At 36.6% G+C, this 15738-nt stretch overlaps 1 long non-coding RNA gene across 1 annotated transcript; it reads left to right on the top strand.

The window, feature by feature from the left end:
• The first annotated feature begins 12361 nt into the window (after nucleotides 1-12361).
• Nucleotides 12362-15738, top strand: LOC126617590 (uncharacterized). Its single transcript, XR_007621416.1, has 2 exons — nucleotides 12362-12623; nucleotides 15026-15738. It is a non-coding gene; the product is annotated as an uncharacterized LOC126617590 (long non-coding RNA).

The raw sequence follows: 15738 nt of genomic DNA, 5'->3' as shown, positions 1-15738 counted from the left end.
CCTCGGCCTTGGTTTTGTTAGTGCCTTCTCATTTAGGTGGACCGTTGAGGAGGATAAACTGGTTGGTGGCTTTGTGGCGTCTGCAGATTCTGGTCTCTCTGAAATCCCTGGTTGTAGATCAAGTAGGATCTCGGGTTGTGCAGATTCACGGTGGAGTGTGGTGAGGTCTCACGGTGGTGAGATAAAAAAATGAAAGAGAACCGACATAGCTTTTTGTGTCGATTCCCACAGACAATGCCAAATGTTGATGTACAAAATCGGAGGGGTCTTGGAACAACATAAATCCGACCGTGAATTTGCAAGAAAGTAAAGAACACAAGATGTATCGTGGTTAACCCTAATGTTTAGGCTACGTCTACACTGATATTGTATTTCTCTGTTTGTGAGAGGATTGTGAGAGAGTGAGAGCCTCTGAGGGTGAGAGTGAGGCTTCTGAGGGTGATAAGTCCCTTTTATAGAATAAGGGCTCTTCACTAATTACATATTTGCCCATTCCTTTATTACATAATTACATTTGAGTCTTCTGAGTATTTATACGAGGTCTAAATACGGAAGTCCTAAGTATGGTACAAACAAAGATGTCCCTAAAATCGCATTTAGGACTCGATATAGTCATTATGAGTTTCTTGTGATGTCATTCGGGTTAACTAATGCACCAGCAGCTTTTATGGATTTGATGAATCGAGTATTCCAGCCATATTTGGACAGGTTTGTTATTGTCTTCATTGACGATATTCTAGTATACTCTAAGTCTAAGGTTGAGCATGCTAGACATCTGAAATTGGTGTTGAGCAGTTTGAGGGAACACCAACTATATGCTAAATTTAGCAAATGTGAATTTTGGTTGAATCAAGTGGCATTTTTGGGACATGTTATTTCTGCTCAAGGCATTCAAGTGGATTCTCATAAAGTGGCAGCTGTGGAGAATTGGGAACAACCTCGAACCGTCGTCGAGGTACGGAGTTTCCTTGGCTTAGCAGGCTTTTATAGATAGTTCGTTAAGGATTTTTCAGTGATTGCTTTGCCATTGACGAGGTTGACTTGAAAGAATGTTAAAATTGAGTGGGATAATAATTGTGAGTAAAGTTTTCAGCAGTTGAAGTACTATCTCACTCATGCACCTGTTCTAGCACTCCCAGATGATAGCGGTAATTTTGAGGTTTATAGTGATGCTTCTTTGAATGGTTTGGGTTGTGTATTAATGCAACATGGTCAGGTGATTGCTTATGCTTCGAGACAGTTGAAACCTCATGAGAAGAATTACCCTGCACATGATTTGGAGTTAGCAGCTATCATCTTTGCTTTGAAGATTTGGAGACATTATCTTTATGGTAAGAAATGTAGATCTTCACAGATCATAAGAGTCTTCAATACCTATTTACTCAGAGAGATTTTAATCTTCGGCAGCGAAGATGGATTGAGTTACTTAGTGACTATGATTGCACGATTGAGTATCACCCTGGTTGTGCAAAAGCAGTGGCGGATGCACTTAGTAAGAAGACTTCAGCTAGACTTAATGCCATCTATGATTGTCATGTTCCTCTTCTAGCACATTTGAGGTCCACTGGAGTGGAGTTAGAAGTGGAAGATCGAGAAGAAGCGTTACTTGCTAATTTTCAAGTTAGGCCAATTTTAATCGATCGAGTGCTCGAGGCCCATATGAATGATGAAGAGACCCAGGGAATAACTCAAGCAAGGAATCAAGGCAAAAAGAAAGATTTCGGGATTCGAGAAACTGATGGTATGCTTATGCAGGAAAATAGAATGTATGTGACAAATAATGCAGAGTTAAAGAAAGAAATTTTGGATAAAGCACATATTTCGGCATATGCGATGCATCCAGGAGGCACTAAGATGTATCATACCATTAGGCCATTTTATTATTGGCTGGGTATGAAAAGAGAAATTGACGAATATATGAGTAAGTGTGCCATTTGCCAACAGGTTAAAGCTCAAAGGAAGAAACCGTTTGGGTTGATACAGCCAGTTCCCGTTCCACAGTGGAAATGGGAAAATATTACTATGGATTTTGTGTACAAGCTTCCTCGTACACATAATGGATATGACGGCGTTTGGGTGATAGTTGATCGGCTTACTAAGTCAGCACATTTTAATCCAGTGAGGGAAAAATATTCGTTAAGCCAATTACCTAAGTTATTTATATCAAAGATTGTGAAGTACCATGGCATTCTAGTTACTATTATCTCGGATCAAGATCCTTGATTTACTTCCAAATTTTGGGTAGCATTTCAGGAAGCTCTTGGTATAAGATTACTTTATAGTACGGCATATCATCCTCAGACAGATGGACAATCTGATAGGACTATTCAGACATTAGAGGATATGTTGAGATCTTCAGTGCTGCAGTTTGGAGATAGTTGGCATGATTGTTTGGATTTGATGGAGTTTGCCTACAACAACAGTTATCATTCGAGTATTGGTATGCCACCATTTGAGGCACTTTACGGGAAATCTTGTCGTATGCCTCTATGTTGGTCAGAGGTTGGCGAAAGAGTTTTAGTAGGCCCTGAGATTGTGGACGAGACTACTCAAAATGTTTAGGTAATTAAGTCTAACTTGAAAGCGGCCCAGGATTGACAAAAGAGCTTAGCAGACAAGCATGTCACTGATCGGAAGTATAATGTAGGTGATTGGGTATTTCTGAAGTTATCACCTTGGAAATGTGTTGTACGATTTGGAAAGAAAGGAAAGTTGAGTCCTAGGTACATTTGACCATATATGATTAGCAAGTGAGTCGATGAGGTTGCTTACAGGCTTGAGTTGCTTCTAGAGTTGTCCAAAGTGCACAATGTGTTTCATGTTTCGATGCTTCGACATTATGTTGCAGATCCTTCACATGTGATTCCTCCTCAACCATTGGAAATTAATCCGGATTTGACTTATGATGAGGAACCAGCAACTCTTTTGGATTGGAAAGATAAGGAACTAAGGAATAGGACCGAGCGCTTGGTGAAAGTATTATGGAGAAATCCTTCAATGGAAGAAATTTTATGATTATTAGTGGATGTATTGGTTGTGTGTAATTTCGAGGACGAAATTTTATAAGGTGGGTAGATTGTCACAGCCCGTCCCGGAAAATAATATTGTTGACGTAAATTGACGAAAATGCCCATGGACGTTAAATTGTGTGATGTGGTTTAAGTGTTGTTTTTTGGTCAATATTCTTAAATCCTAATTGTTTGGAACCAATTTGGATTAGGGTATTATGTATTTTGGTTGTTGACTAATCCTAGGCCATACACACATCCTCTCTTTTCCTTCCCATGCTCTCTCTCTCTCTCAAACTCACTCTCTCTCTTCTTTCTAGTTTGGTTTTTAATTATTCATATATTTCTTATCATTATTGCTTCCGCACTGTGCACATGGCTACGTCACTCTCACGTGACGGCCAGCATGCCTTGATCTCGATCGTGGTGTGTCACTCACTCTCCATTATATAACAAAACCCTAAAAACAAAAACACATTGGTGAAGAAATATTATTTTTGACAAACGGAACATAAAATCGAGTTTTGGCTCCTCGTGCATTTGCTGGTGTTGGCATTTAAGAAATTATTTAAATTATGGAATATAAATTGACTTTTTGCGAAGCTCTACTCTAAATGAAATCCATGAAATAGGAAGAAAAGTGGAGAATGTTGTAAAATTTAAAATATAATTAAATGTATTATTATTGTGGCTGTTTAATGATGAAGAAATTCAATGTTTTGGCTGGTTGGAATGGAAGCAGTGCCATTAGATAATAACCTTTCAAAGGAATTTAGAATTGGTTATCATCTTTCATAAAATGATGTACGTCCGTTGGCAGTTTTTAAACAAACAAATGTGTTTCTTTTGCAAATCTCAGGAAAGCCATTTATACAAACTGGCATGACCAACAGTTCCAACTGTCTATGCATCAGGTTTTTTGGAATCCAACCACTAGTACAAAAACATACTTGTGCGATGGAGCAAATTGCATCGCGCAAAGTGTGTTTGCGCAACGGTGACAACAAAACGTCACTCAAAAGAACTTTGTGCAACGAAGACTGTCGCCAAAGCTGTTTTGCGCGATGCCAAACTTCATCGCCCAAAACTGTTTTGCATGAAGACAGTCTTTGTCGTGCAAAGTGACCTTCTGTAAACCTTAATGAATGGTTCCAAAATTAAATTATTTCTTCCATAAAATTTTGTGGTATTCACTAGTGTAATTATTTTGAAATTGAAGATCAAATTTATTCATTGTATTCATATAGGATCAAGGAGTGTAGCAATAAAAAAAATCATCAAAATCAGAGTTAAATAACCGTTAAATCATGATTTTTTGTTTATAATCGTCGAAAAGTTTTGTCTCGTTACTTGATCTCTGAATGTTTATTTTTTACGATTTTTGGCGTATGCGATTTCGAAGCATATACAAACAAGTTTGACAGTTGGATCGTTGAAACTAGTTTCGTATAATGCATATCTCATCAAAACAATAGATTCACTAACACTTAAAGAGTTTATTTATACTTTCATCAAGTATAACATAAGATTTTGTGGTATCCATTAGTGTAAATATTTTAAATTGAAGATCAAATTCATTTATTGTATTTATATAGGATCAAGGGGTGTAGCTATAAAAAAATCATCTAAATCGGAGTTAAAATGACCGTTAAATCTTGATTTTTCGTTTATAATCGTCGAAAAGTTTTGTCCCGTTACTTGATCTCTGAATGTTTGTTTTTTGTGATTTTTGGTATATGCGATATCGAAGTATATACAAACAAGTTTGATTGTTGGATCGTTGAAATTAGTTTCGTAGAATGCGTATCCCATCAAAACGATAGATTCACTAATTAAAGTTTATTTATACTTTCATTAAGTATAATCCACTACTGTAAATATTTTAGATTGAAGATCGAGTTTGTTCATTGTATTTAAATAGGGTCAAGGAGTGTAGTTGTAAAAAATCATCAAAATCGGAGTTAAAAATACCGTTAAATCGTGATTTTTTGTTTATAACCGTCGAAAAGTTTTGTCCTGTTACTTGCTCTCTGAATGTTTGTTTTTTACGATTTTTTGCGTATGCGATCTCGAAGTATATACAAACAAGTTTGACGGTTGAATCGTTGAAACTAATTTCGTAGAATGTGCATCAAGTTGAATGGTGTGTGTGTATATATATATTTATTAAGTAGCTTTAAATTTATTTATTTTGTACGTCTTAAGAAATTGAATGGTATGTATATTTTTTAAATAGCTCCTTAAATTTATTATTGTAGTTTGGATTGGGTTTTTGTTAGAAAAATAGATTATTGTGGATTTTATGTAAAAAAAATTGAATTTGAAAGGAATAAAGTTACATTTTCAATAAATTTTATAATTAAAAAAAAAAAATATATATATATATAGGCTTGTTTTATTAACACCCTACATTTTGTTGACTACACCCACATACTTAATATATCTCATATTTATTTTTTAAATTAAATTTTTTCTTAGCACACCCCACGTATTTTCCAATAGTACCTCACACCTCACATCTCACACACCCCACAATCATCAACTAATTAACCACACATCAAACTCTTCATCTCTTTCGAACAAAAGAATAATCCACATTTTAAAGACAAGAAAAATGAATTAAATTGTTGTATAAAATCTTCATCTTGCCGTTTGATTTATAAACATCTGTCAAATTTTCTTGAACAATCACGTTGGATTCTAAAAAGCCTGATGGACAAATGGTAGGAATTGTTCTTATAAGGTCATGTCTGTTCCAAGTTCCAACTAGCCAAAAAACATTGAATTTCTTCATCATCAAATAGCCACAAGAATATTACATTTAATTACATCTTAAAATTTTACAACATTCTTCAGTTTTCTTCCTATTTTTTGGATTCCAATGAGAGTAGAGCTTTGCAAAAAAGTCAAATTTTTGTTCCATTATTTAAATAATTTCTTGAATGTGAAAACCAATGAATGAACGAGGAGCATAACTCGATTTTTTGTTCCGTTCATCAAAAGATATATTTTCATCAACTTATTTGTGTTTTTAGGGTTTTGTTCTACAATAGAGGGTAAGAGAAGCTATGAGGGCTTAAATAATCATTTTATATTAGAGTTACAAGTTGTTTAATATTATATTTTTAAGTGAGGTATATTCAACAACATGTGGGGTGTTAATAAAAAAAACCATATATATACAGATTGCTTAAGGGAAGGGATCTCCATTTTTTGAAAAAAATGGGGATTAGGTGTGGGGCCCACTCCACATCAAATTTCAATGATCCGAACAGTCTATTTTGTTAATCTCGATTCATAGATCATCCTTGCAAAATATTAGCTAAATCGGAAATGTTTAAGACATCTAATTGGGTTCAAGGAAATGAACGAATACTTTGTTATATAAGAAAAAATGAAATTTGATCTTGATAATTAAATAGGCAAACGGTTTCGGATTGAATTGAATTTTTGCACGGATGATCTATAAATCGAGACTAACAAAATAAACGGTTCGGATCGTTGAAATTCGATGTGGAGTGGGCCCCACACCTAATCCCCATTTTTTTTTCAAAAAATGGGGATCCCTTCCCTTAAGCAATCTATATATATATAACTAGCGCGACGCCAAAGTGTGGTCGTTGCACGAAGAGCCTTTGTGCGACATCATAATGAATACATGCGTCGTGCAAGCGGCTGTAAAAATTAGGCGCTCTTTTGAATTGGACAAAATGGGGTAAAATTAGGCGCTTGTTATAAATAGGCAAAAGTAGAGAAATAACTTTTGCCAAGGGCGAGGACGAAGTGGTGCAAAATATCACACTGACAAAAGTATTGCAGATATTAAAAAATGAGGGATACTGAGAGTATTATATTTATTCATTTTCTCTTCTTGATATTCTCTAAGTTTGAACAATCGAAGTGCTCTATTTATAGAGTCATTTCAATGGAAAATTACATACCCACTATTTACAACACTCCTCCTTGGATGCCCACATATCAGTATTAGTTGCCTCGTTAAAACTTTGCTTGGAAAAACTCAGTGGGAAAAAAAAAACCATAGCAAAGGAAAAAGAGTACAACTTTACCTGGATGGTGTTGAGCATGCTTATGTTGCCTCGTTAAAACCTTGATACGAAAAACCCAATGGGAAAAAAATCCTAATCGAAAGAAAAAGAGTACAACATGCATGTATCATGGATGCTCCCCCTGATTCCGCATTCTTCAAATTTGTAAGCCGATGTAATCCGATTCCCTGCACTAACTTCTGAAATGTGCACTTTGGTAGAGATTTGGTGAACAAGTCTGCTAAATATTCATTGGAACGGATTTGTCTGACTTCAATAACTTTACCCTTCTGAAGCTCATGTGCACTGAAAAATCTTGGAGATATATGTTTAGTCTTATCACCTTTGATGAATCATTCCTTCATCTGGGCGACACAGGCTACATTATCTTCATGGATGACAGTTGGAGTGTCTGTCTTTGAAGGTAGACCACATGAATTACGGATGTGATGGATCATTGATCGTAACCAAGAACATTCAAGACTTGCTTCATGTAAAGTAATTATTTCCAAGTGATTGGAAGATGTAGCAACTAGCGTTTGTTTCGTTAATCGCCATGAAATTGCAGTATCTCCATAAGTGAACACATATCCATTTTGTGAGCAGGCTTTATGCGGATCAGAGAGAAAACCAGCATCTGCGTATCCAACAAAGATCTATTCATTTATGGGCTTGTCTAAGTAGAAGATACCCATATCTGTTGTCTCACGAAGGTATCGTAGAACATCTTTGACTCCCTTCCAATGACGAATTGTTGGAGCAGAGTTATACATGGCTAAAAAGTTAACTGAAAAAGCTATATCTGGTCTAGTACATTGTGCTAAATACAATAAAGCACCTATTGCACTCAAATATGGTACTTCTGGACCAAAGATTCTCCATATAGATACGCGGTGATGACATCCATAAGTCGCATGTCAAGTTTTTCTGAAATCACCAAACTTATTAAGTAACGGAACGTAATTGCGTCCATTACAGGAGAGTATGTCTCTTCATAATCAATTCCAGGTCTTTGTGAAAAACCTTGTGCAACGAGTCGTGCTTTATGTCTTGCAATCTCGTTTTTCTCGTTATGTTTCCTTGTGAATACCCATTTGTAACCTACGGGGTTCACACTAGGCGAGGTTTGAACTACTGGTCCAAAAAACACTTCATCTTTCCAAGGAATTTAATTCTGCCTGGATTACATCTTTCCACTTAGGCCAACCTTGTCTCTGTCTGCATTCATCAACAGAGCGGGGCTCAATATCATCACTTAAGATAATTTCAGTAGCTATTGCAAATGCAAACATGTCGTTGATGATTATTTCATTTCGATCCCACAATTCATTAGTACATGCATAATTTATGGATATTTCTTTGCTTTCATGTACTTCTGTTTCTTTAGGGACATGTGTCTCATCAAGGACATTTTCTTTTTCTGGAAGTACAGAATCACGAATTGTGGATTTATCATTCAATTTCTTTTCTTGAATGATATCATTTGGGTTCAACTGTGCCCTCATCTTTCTCTTTCGAGGGGCTGAATCTTTTGAACCTGGGGGTCTACTACGCTTCAGGCGTGCACTGGATGAATCATTCGCTGCCACTTTATTTTGTCCAACAAGGATATCAATTCTTGCAGGTACGTTTGCAGCTGGTTTATGTGACTTTGTCACTTTCGAAGCATCATTAAATGCATCAGGCATTTGATTAGCAATACCTTGAAGATGAACGATCATTTTCAGTTCATTTTCACATTGAGTGCTTCGTGGATCAAAATGAGTTAAGATGGAAACAACCCATGTTAGCTCTTGCCGTTCTTCTAGAACGGTCTTTTTTCCCCCTAACGACGGGAAAACTATCTCATTAAAATGACAATCAGCAAAACGAGCTGTAAACATATCACCAGTCAAAGGTTTCAAATATCTAATAATAGATGGTGAATCAAAACCCACATAAATTCACAGTCTGTGCTCAGGTCCCATTTTAGTTCGTTGTGGCGGTGCAATAGGCACATAAACAGTATAACCAAAAACTCATAAATGTGAAATGTTTGGCTGATGTCCAAACATGAGTTGTATTAATGAGTATTGGTGGTTGGCTATAGGTCTTAGTCGAACCAATGATGCTGCATGTAAGATGGCATGTCCCCATACAGAGACTGACAATTTCATTTTCGTGAGTAGAGTGCAGGCTATTAATTGAAGCCGCTTGATAAATGTCTCTACTAAACCATTTTGGTTATGGACATGAGGAACAAGATGTTCAACATCAATGCCCAGTGCCATGCAGTAATCAGCAAAGGTTTGCGACGTAAGTTCACCAGCGTTATCAAGTCGAATGGACTTAATGGGATGATCTGGGAACTGTGCTCGCAACTTAATTATCTGAGCAAGAAATCTCGCAAAAGCTACATTTTGAGTAGACAATAGGCAAACATGTGACCATCGGGTAGATGTATAAACCAAAACCATAAAATATCGAAATGGTCCACAAGGTGGTTGAATAGATCCACAAATATCCCCTTGAATTCTTTGCAAAAATAATAGGGATTCATCATCAACCTTTAGTTGTGATGGTCTAATTACCAACTTCACTTGGGAACAAGCCTTGTAAGGGTTATCGTTTGAGACATCACCGTGTCTGCTCAATAATAGATGTCCATTAGAGTTGGTAATGATTTTACGCATCATGATAGATCCTAGATGACCCAGACGGTCATGCCAAAGCATGTAAACCTTTGAATTAATAAACTCTGGTTCATGACAGTATATGCCTCAACTGTCTTTATGTATGTATAATACAATCCACTCGATAAACCATGCAACTTCTCCAATATACGCTTCTGGGTATCATTGGAGGTAATGCATAAATATTCCACATTTTCTACACTTTTCGTTTCAATGTGGTATCCAATTAGACGTATGTCTTTAAAACTTAACAAATTTCGAATGGATCGAGTAGCGTATAATGCATTCTGTATGGACAATATTGTTCCATTTGGTAACATAATCTGAGCTTTTCCTGAGCCTTCAATTACATCTGATTGCCCTGGTATTGTTGTTACCTTTACTTTTGCAAGTACCAAATTCGAGAAATACTTTCGATCTCGAAGTATTGAATGCGTGGTTGCCCTGTCTGCAAGACAAAAGTCTCCGCCATTGATCTTGTTTTGAGAATAACCATAATTTTTATCCATGTTCTCTGAGTAAAGAAAAAGCAGTTTATTCATACTGGAATACTACTTTTATTGAATTGAAAATGCGAGCACTAAACCACAAGTTCAAATAACAAGAGTACATTAAACATAAATAATTCAATCGGACCCATAAACTTCATTCCCTCTTTCATTAATAAAGTCTGTAGCATCCATATGGGCTGTGTTTAACTGTCCTGATAAATTGGTCACTGGATTAGGAGTTTCCATTGGTTGAGCCTGATCGAAGAAATTGATCTCGACACCTTTCTCCTTGAAGGAAGCTTGATACAGCTCCACCAGATGCTTTGGGGCGTGACAAATACACGCCCAATGTCCGTTGCCACCATACCTATGCCAAACTCCTTCAGGATTTCTAAGAGTGTTCATATGAACTTTTCCTTTCTGGTGATTTTCATTTTTAAAGCTCGAGCTTGGATTATGCCTTGGAACCTAGTTGTGAAACTGGACACCATGGTTCTTGCCTTTCCCATTCCACCAGCCTCATTTGTGACCACGTCCTTGTTTGTAATTATTGTCAGGGGAAGATATGTTATTCCTTTCAAGGGAAGCAGCATTCACTTCTGGGAACGGTGTTGATCTAGTAGGTCGGGAATTATGGTTTTTCATTAGGAGCTCATTGTTCTGTTCAGCTACCAAGAACATAAATATCAACTGGTTGTATTCGGTGAAGCCTCACGCTCTATACTGCTGCTGCAGAAGCATGTTAGAAGCATGAAATGTGCTGAAAGTCTTTTCCAGTAACATTTCCTCAGTAATAGTATCCCCACACAGCTTCATCTGAGAGGTAATTCTGAACAACGCATAATTGTACTCAACCACTGACTTGAAATCCTAGATCCTTAGGTGAGTCCAGTCATAGCAAGCTCTTGGAAGAATCACCGTTGTCTGATGATTGTATCTGTTTCTCAAGGCCTTCCAGAGGGCTAACGAATCTTCAACCGTTAAGTACTCGCTCTTTAGTGCCTCATCAAGATGGCGACGAATAAATATCATGACCTTCGCTCGATCTTGAGAGGATGAGCTGCTCTTTTCCCTGATGGTATCTCCAAGATTCGCTACTTCCAGATGGATCTTGGTATCCAGTACCCAGGTAAGGTAATTCTTTCCAGTAATGTCCAGGGCAGCAAAATCAAGCTTTGCCAAGTTTGCCATTTTCTTTTCTGAAAGAAAAATGAGGTGTGTAAGAACTTGCAATAATATGTGTTCTGGAGGAATATATTGTTAGAACTTTTGGTTCTTACAAATTTTTTATCTTCAGGCCAAAATGTTAAGTACTCGAAACTTCAGGCTTGAGATTTACATGATTAATGAGAAGGACAATTGACCGCACTATTCTCATCGAAACAAATATAGAATGGGCGATTATTCCGCACTACTTTAAACAACATGAAAATTTAAATATGTAGAGCAAGGTGGATGATTTTACCACACCACTTAAAATTGCGATAAATTTAAATATGCAAAGCAGGGTGGACGATTATATCGCACCACCTAAAATTGTGATAAAATTTAAATATACAGAGCAGAGTGGATGATTATTCCACACCACCTAAAATTTCGATAAAATTAAATAGCAGGTAAATTTAAATATGCAGGATAGGGTGGGGGATTATACCGCTCCACTTAAAATTTGCAGTAAAATTAGATCTGCAATCCAAGATAGGCGATGATACCACACCATCTTAGATTGCATAAATAAACATTGGGTTTGTAGTCAAGAGTTACACCAAACAAAAAATCAAAGACATAAGTAATTGTTAGGTTGAGAACTGGAAGTAAACATGGTGCAAACAGTTCTTCGCGAGGGTATACCCAACAATTAAGGCAGAGGAAGAAGAAGAACAGTAAAAACCTTAGAGGAAACATTTTTTTTCTTTCGGTGAAGGGAAATGAGAAATGATTAAAGAGTCGTACTGATAACGTGTTATAAATAGGCAAAAGGAGAGAAATAACCTTTGCTAAGAACAAGGACGAAGTGGTGCAAAATATCACACTGATAAAAGTATTGCAGATATTAGAAAATAAGGGATACTAAGAGTATTATATTTCTTCCTTTTCTCTTCTTGATATTCTCTAACTTTGAACAATCGAAGTGCTCTATTTATAGAGCCACTTCAATGAAAAATTACAAAATGATTACTATTTAGCTTGTGAGTCTGTACGGGCAAACATACCCCCTATTTACAAGCTGCAATTTTCAATCGTCCAGACAGCTCTCTTTCACTCGGTCTCTCGCTTCCCTCTCTCTCACTCCGGTCGTCTTTGTCTTCCTTCATCATTTTCGAAGACGCCAGACATCCACCTCATGCAATACAGTGCATGAGGAATTCGTCGCCGTTACCCACCCATCGTTAGACGAAGACAAAGGTAACTGGGTAATTAGGAAACCCTAATTATCATATATACACTTAAATTAGGGTTTTATTTGTTGTTACTTTAAGTGTAATTAGGGTAATTAGGGTTTTACTTGGTGAGTGTTGCAGGAATCTGTTTTTGCTTTAATCCTAAATTAGGGTTTTATTTGAAAGCTCTGTGTATATTGAAAGCTTTGGTTGCAAATCTGTGATTTTTTTAATTGGTTGCGGGGCAAATGCAAAGGTAACTGGGCTCAGGAAAATGGTATGAAGGAAAGCTCTGAAATTAGATATTGCTAATAGTATGTACTAGAAACTACAGTACCCTTTTGTTCCTCCTCTGCACACTTTTTACAGCTGCTTATTAATCACTTATTAATAACTTAACATGCTTAGCAAACCACTCTTCTGCACACTTTTTACAGTTGCTTCATCTTCAACATTGTACCTCATGGTCCAACTTTTGGAAGTATCTTCAGATAGCTTGTTTTAGTTTTCAGACTACATGCTAATTAATGATAGAACTTGTGGAAAGTGGCTTGATCTTGTGCATATTGAGCATAAGCAGAACCCTTGCAAAAGATGGCATATAATTAATAGTACAAAGATGCAACTCTACTGTTGTGATTTGATTACTTACTAGCGTAACTGAACCGGCGATGATGGGGTTGATTAGGCTTTGTTGTCTTGTCAAGTTGGCCAAAGGAATTTGTAATCCTTTTAGAAAAAAATATGTATATAATATAACACATTTAAGAGAATTAGTGCATTCCTATAACAAGTTGGAGATGGACTTGAACCAAAAGTTGTTATGTTCCACTATGAGGACAAAGAAATGTATAACCAAACTCTGTAAAGCAAGCAGATGAAAATTACTAAATGAGAATTTGAAAATAATAAATAATGATAAGAATTTGAAAATTACTAAATGAGAATTTGAAAATAATAAATGAGAATTTGCAAAGTGCCTATGTCGTAAGATACACTTTTAGGATTAATAATTGGATTAAGGCAGATTTCGATTATATAAATCATGTACCAATTACCAACTATGACCACCTCTTATCCTTTCGAACTTTCTGTCTACCTTAGTTGGCTAGCTATGAACTTGATGATATTATCATGATGTCAATCAGTTTAATCATTGAATTACTGCTTTTATTTCAAATGGTAGCTACAAGCCAAACTTGATGATATTATCATGATGTCAATCAATTTAATCATTCCATGTACTTAAGCTTTCAATTTGCTTTGAGAACTATTAAATGTAATGAACCTTGGTATTGCCTTTGTTACCTTAATCTGTATATTTCCTTTTTTTTTCCTATATCTTCTCTGCAACCTATTGGAGTCCTCTCATGTTTTCAATTGCTCTAATTTATTATTACTTGGTCTTCTCTGAGTTCTGTTTCCCTCCAAATTGCTAGTGCTTTGCTTTCTCATATTTCTTGCTTCGAACATTGAACAACGACTGATTCTTGAACATTTCTTCAACTATCAAGGGGGGCGCTTAAGAGGGTTTGACATGCAGATGTAGGTGTAGATATATGTGGTTGAGAGGTATTAACATGTAGGTGTAGATATATGTGGTTTGACAGGTAGGTGTAGATTTTTTGTCCCCAAGTGTCTATCATTGCTTTCTCTTGTTGCTTTTCAATGATCTGGTATTGTGGTTGATGGGAGCAAAGCAAATGTGAGGATGAAACATAATTGCTATTTAATACTTGTTTGTGACATGTGGTTTATTAGATGTCACTTGGTTCCATTTTCTATTCTGGTTTGCTCTGCTTCTGTTTTTTGTTGGTTAGTAGATATAGTGGACTGGGATTGGTTACACAGTACAGACCATAACTTCCCTTATGCATTTTGAGCTAATTTATTGATAAGGATTCCATATGCATACATCTTCTTTCTGTTTCCCCACTCTAAAGAATCAGATACCTCTCTACGTTTTGCTACTGATTGGTTCAGACTGGTTGATGCCCTTGTTAACATTCTATCTTGTATGCGAGTCGAAAAGGAATTTGTTGGGTGGCATCTTTTTTACTATTTTCTTCTTTCTACATGTTTCTTGTGTGAACTTTACAGGAACCTCTTTTGATTGATTTTCTTCAAGCACTACTACCTCTATCTTTTTTGTTCCGTGTAATTTTCAAACCTAGACCTCATGCCATCACCATCACATGGATCATTCCACATGATTCATTTACTAGAACACTAGGATTTTCTTTGTGTATGAGACAAACAGACAAAACATTGTGGGTTGAAAAAATATGAATGCAAAGACCTAGAATATTACTTTGTATTGATTGAATCGAATACCTGTTACTTTGTATTTTTTTTTCTTCTGAAATGATTAGTTTCAAATGCAAGAAAGGATTAGTTTCTAATGTTATATTTTTATGGTTCAAAAAGTGTATAGATGTCGCAGTTAATCACTCGTTGTCGGAGTATGACCAATGTGCCTCTTGATTGAGGATCTCATTGTATACGAGGATCCAGGTTTTCAGATCCTGAATGAGGTCTTGGATCAGAAGTTCGGTCGTCGTCATGGCATTGTTCGGTGTATGGGGAAGGTGCGGGTTCATGAGACGGGTGCCTCCTTTTCCAGATCGACCACATGAGAGGTAAATGCCCTGAAGGAGGAAGTGACAACCCTAAAAGGTCAGCTTGCGGCCCAGGGTGAGCAGATGAGTATTATTGTATGGGCCTTACAGATGTTTGACCTCCAAATCTCGATGCCAGCACCTAATCTTGCTCCACCTTCGACCTCCCAGCCACTTCGCCCAGCTAATACCCAGTAGCCTAATGTATCAAACCTAGAAGACCACTTGTAGTGTTTTTCTTTTTTGTTCGGACATCTTGTATGTACTTTGCGTGATGCATGTTACTTCTTCGTCGCACAAACCCTGCTTTCACTACCTTGGCACGACGGTTGGTGTGCGATGAAGGTTTCATTGGGTTAATTTTTGTGCGACGTTTTTTGACTTTGATCGACGAAGGACCTATGTCGTGCAAACTGTTTTTTGTACTAGTGAACGTGATTGTTCAAGAAAATTTGAAAGGGTACTTGGATGTCTATATAAATCAAACGGTAGGATGGAGATTTTATACAACAATTTAATTCA

Source organism: Malus sylvestris, chromosome 4 (assembly GCF_916048215.2).
Source record: "Malus sylvestris chromosome 4, drMalSylv7.2, whole genome shotgun sequence".
Taxonomy (NCBI): Eukaryota; Viridiplantae; Streptophyta; class Magnoliopsida; order Rosales; family Rosaceae; genus Malus; species Malus sylvestris.
Note: the sequence above shows the minus strand (reverse complement) of the source record. Positions and strands in the feature narration are given on the sequence as shown.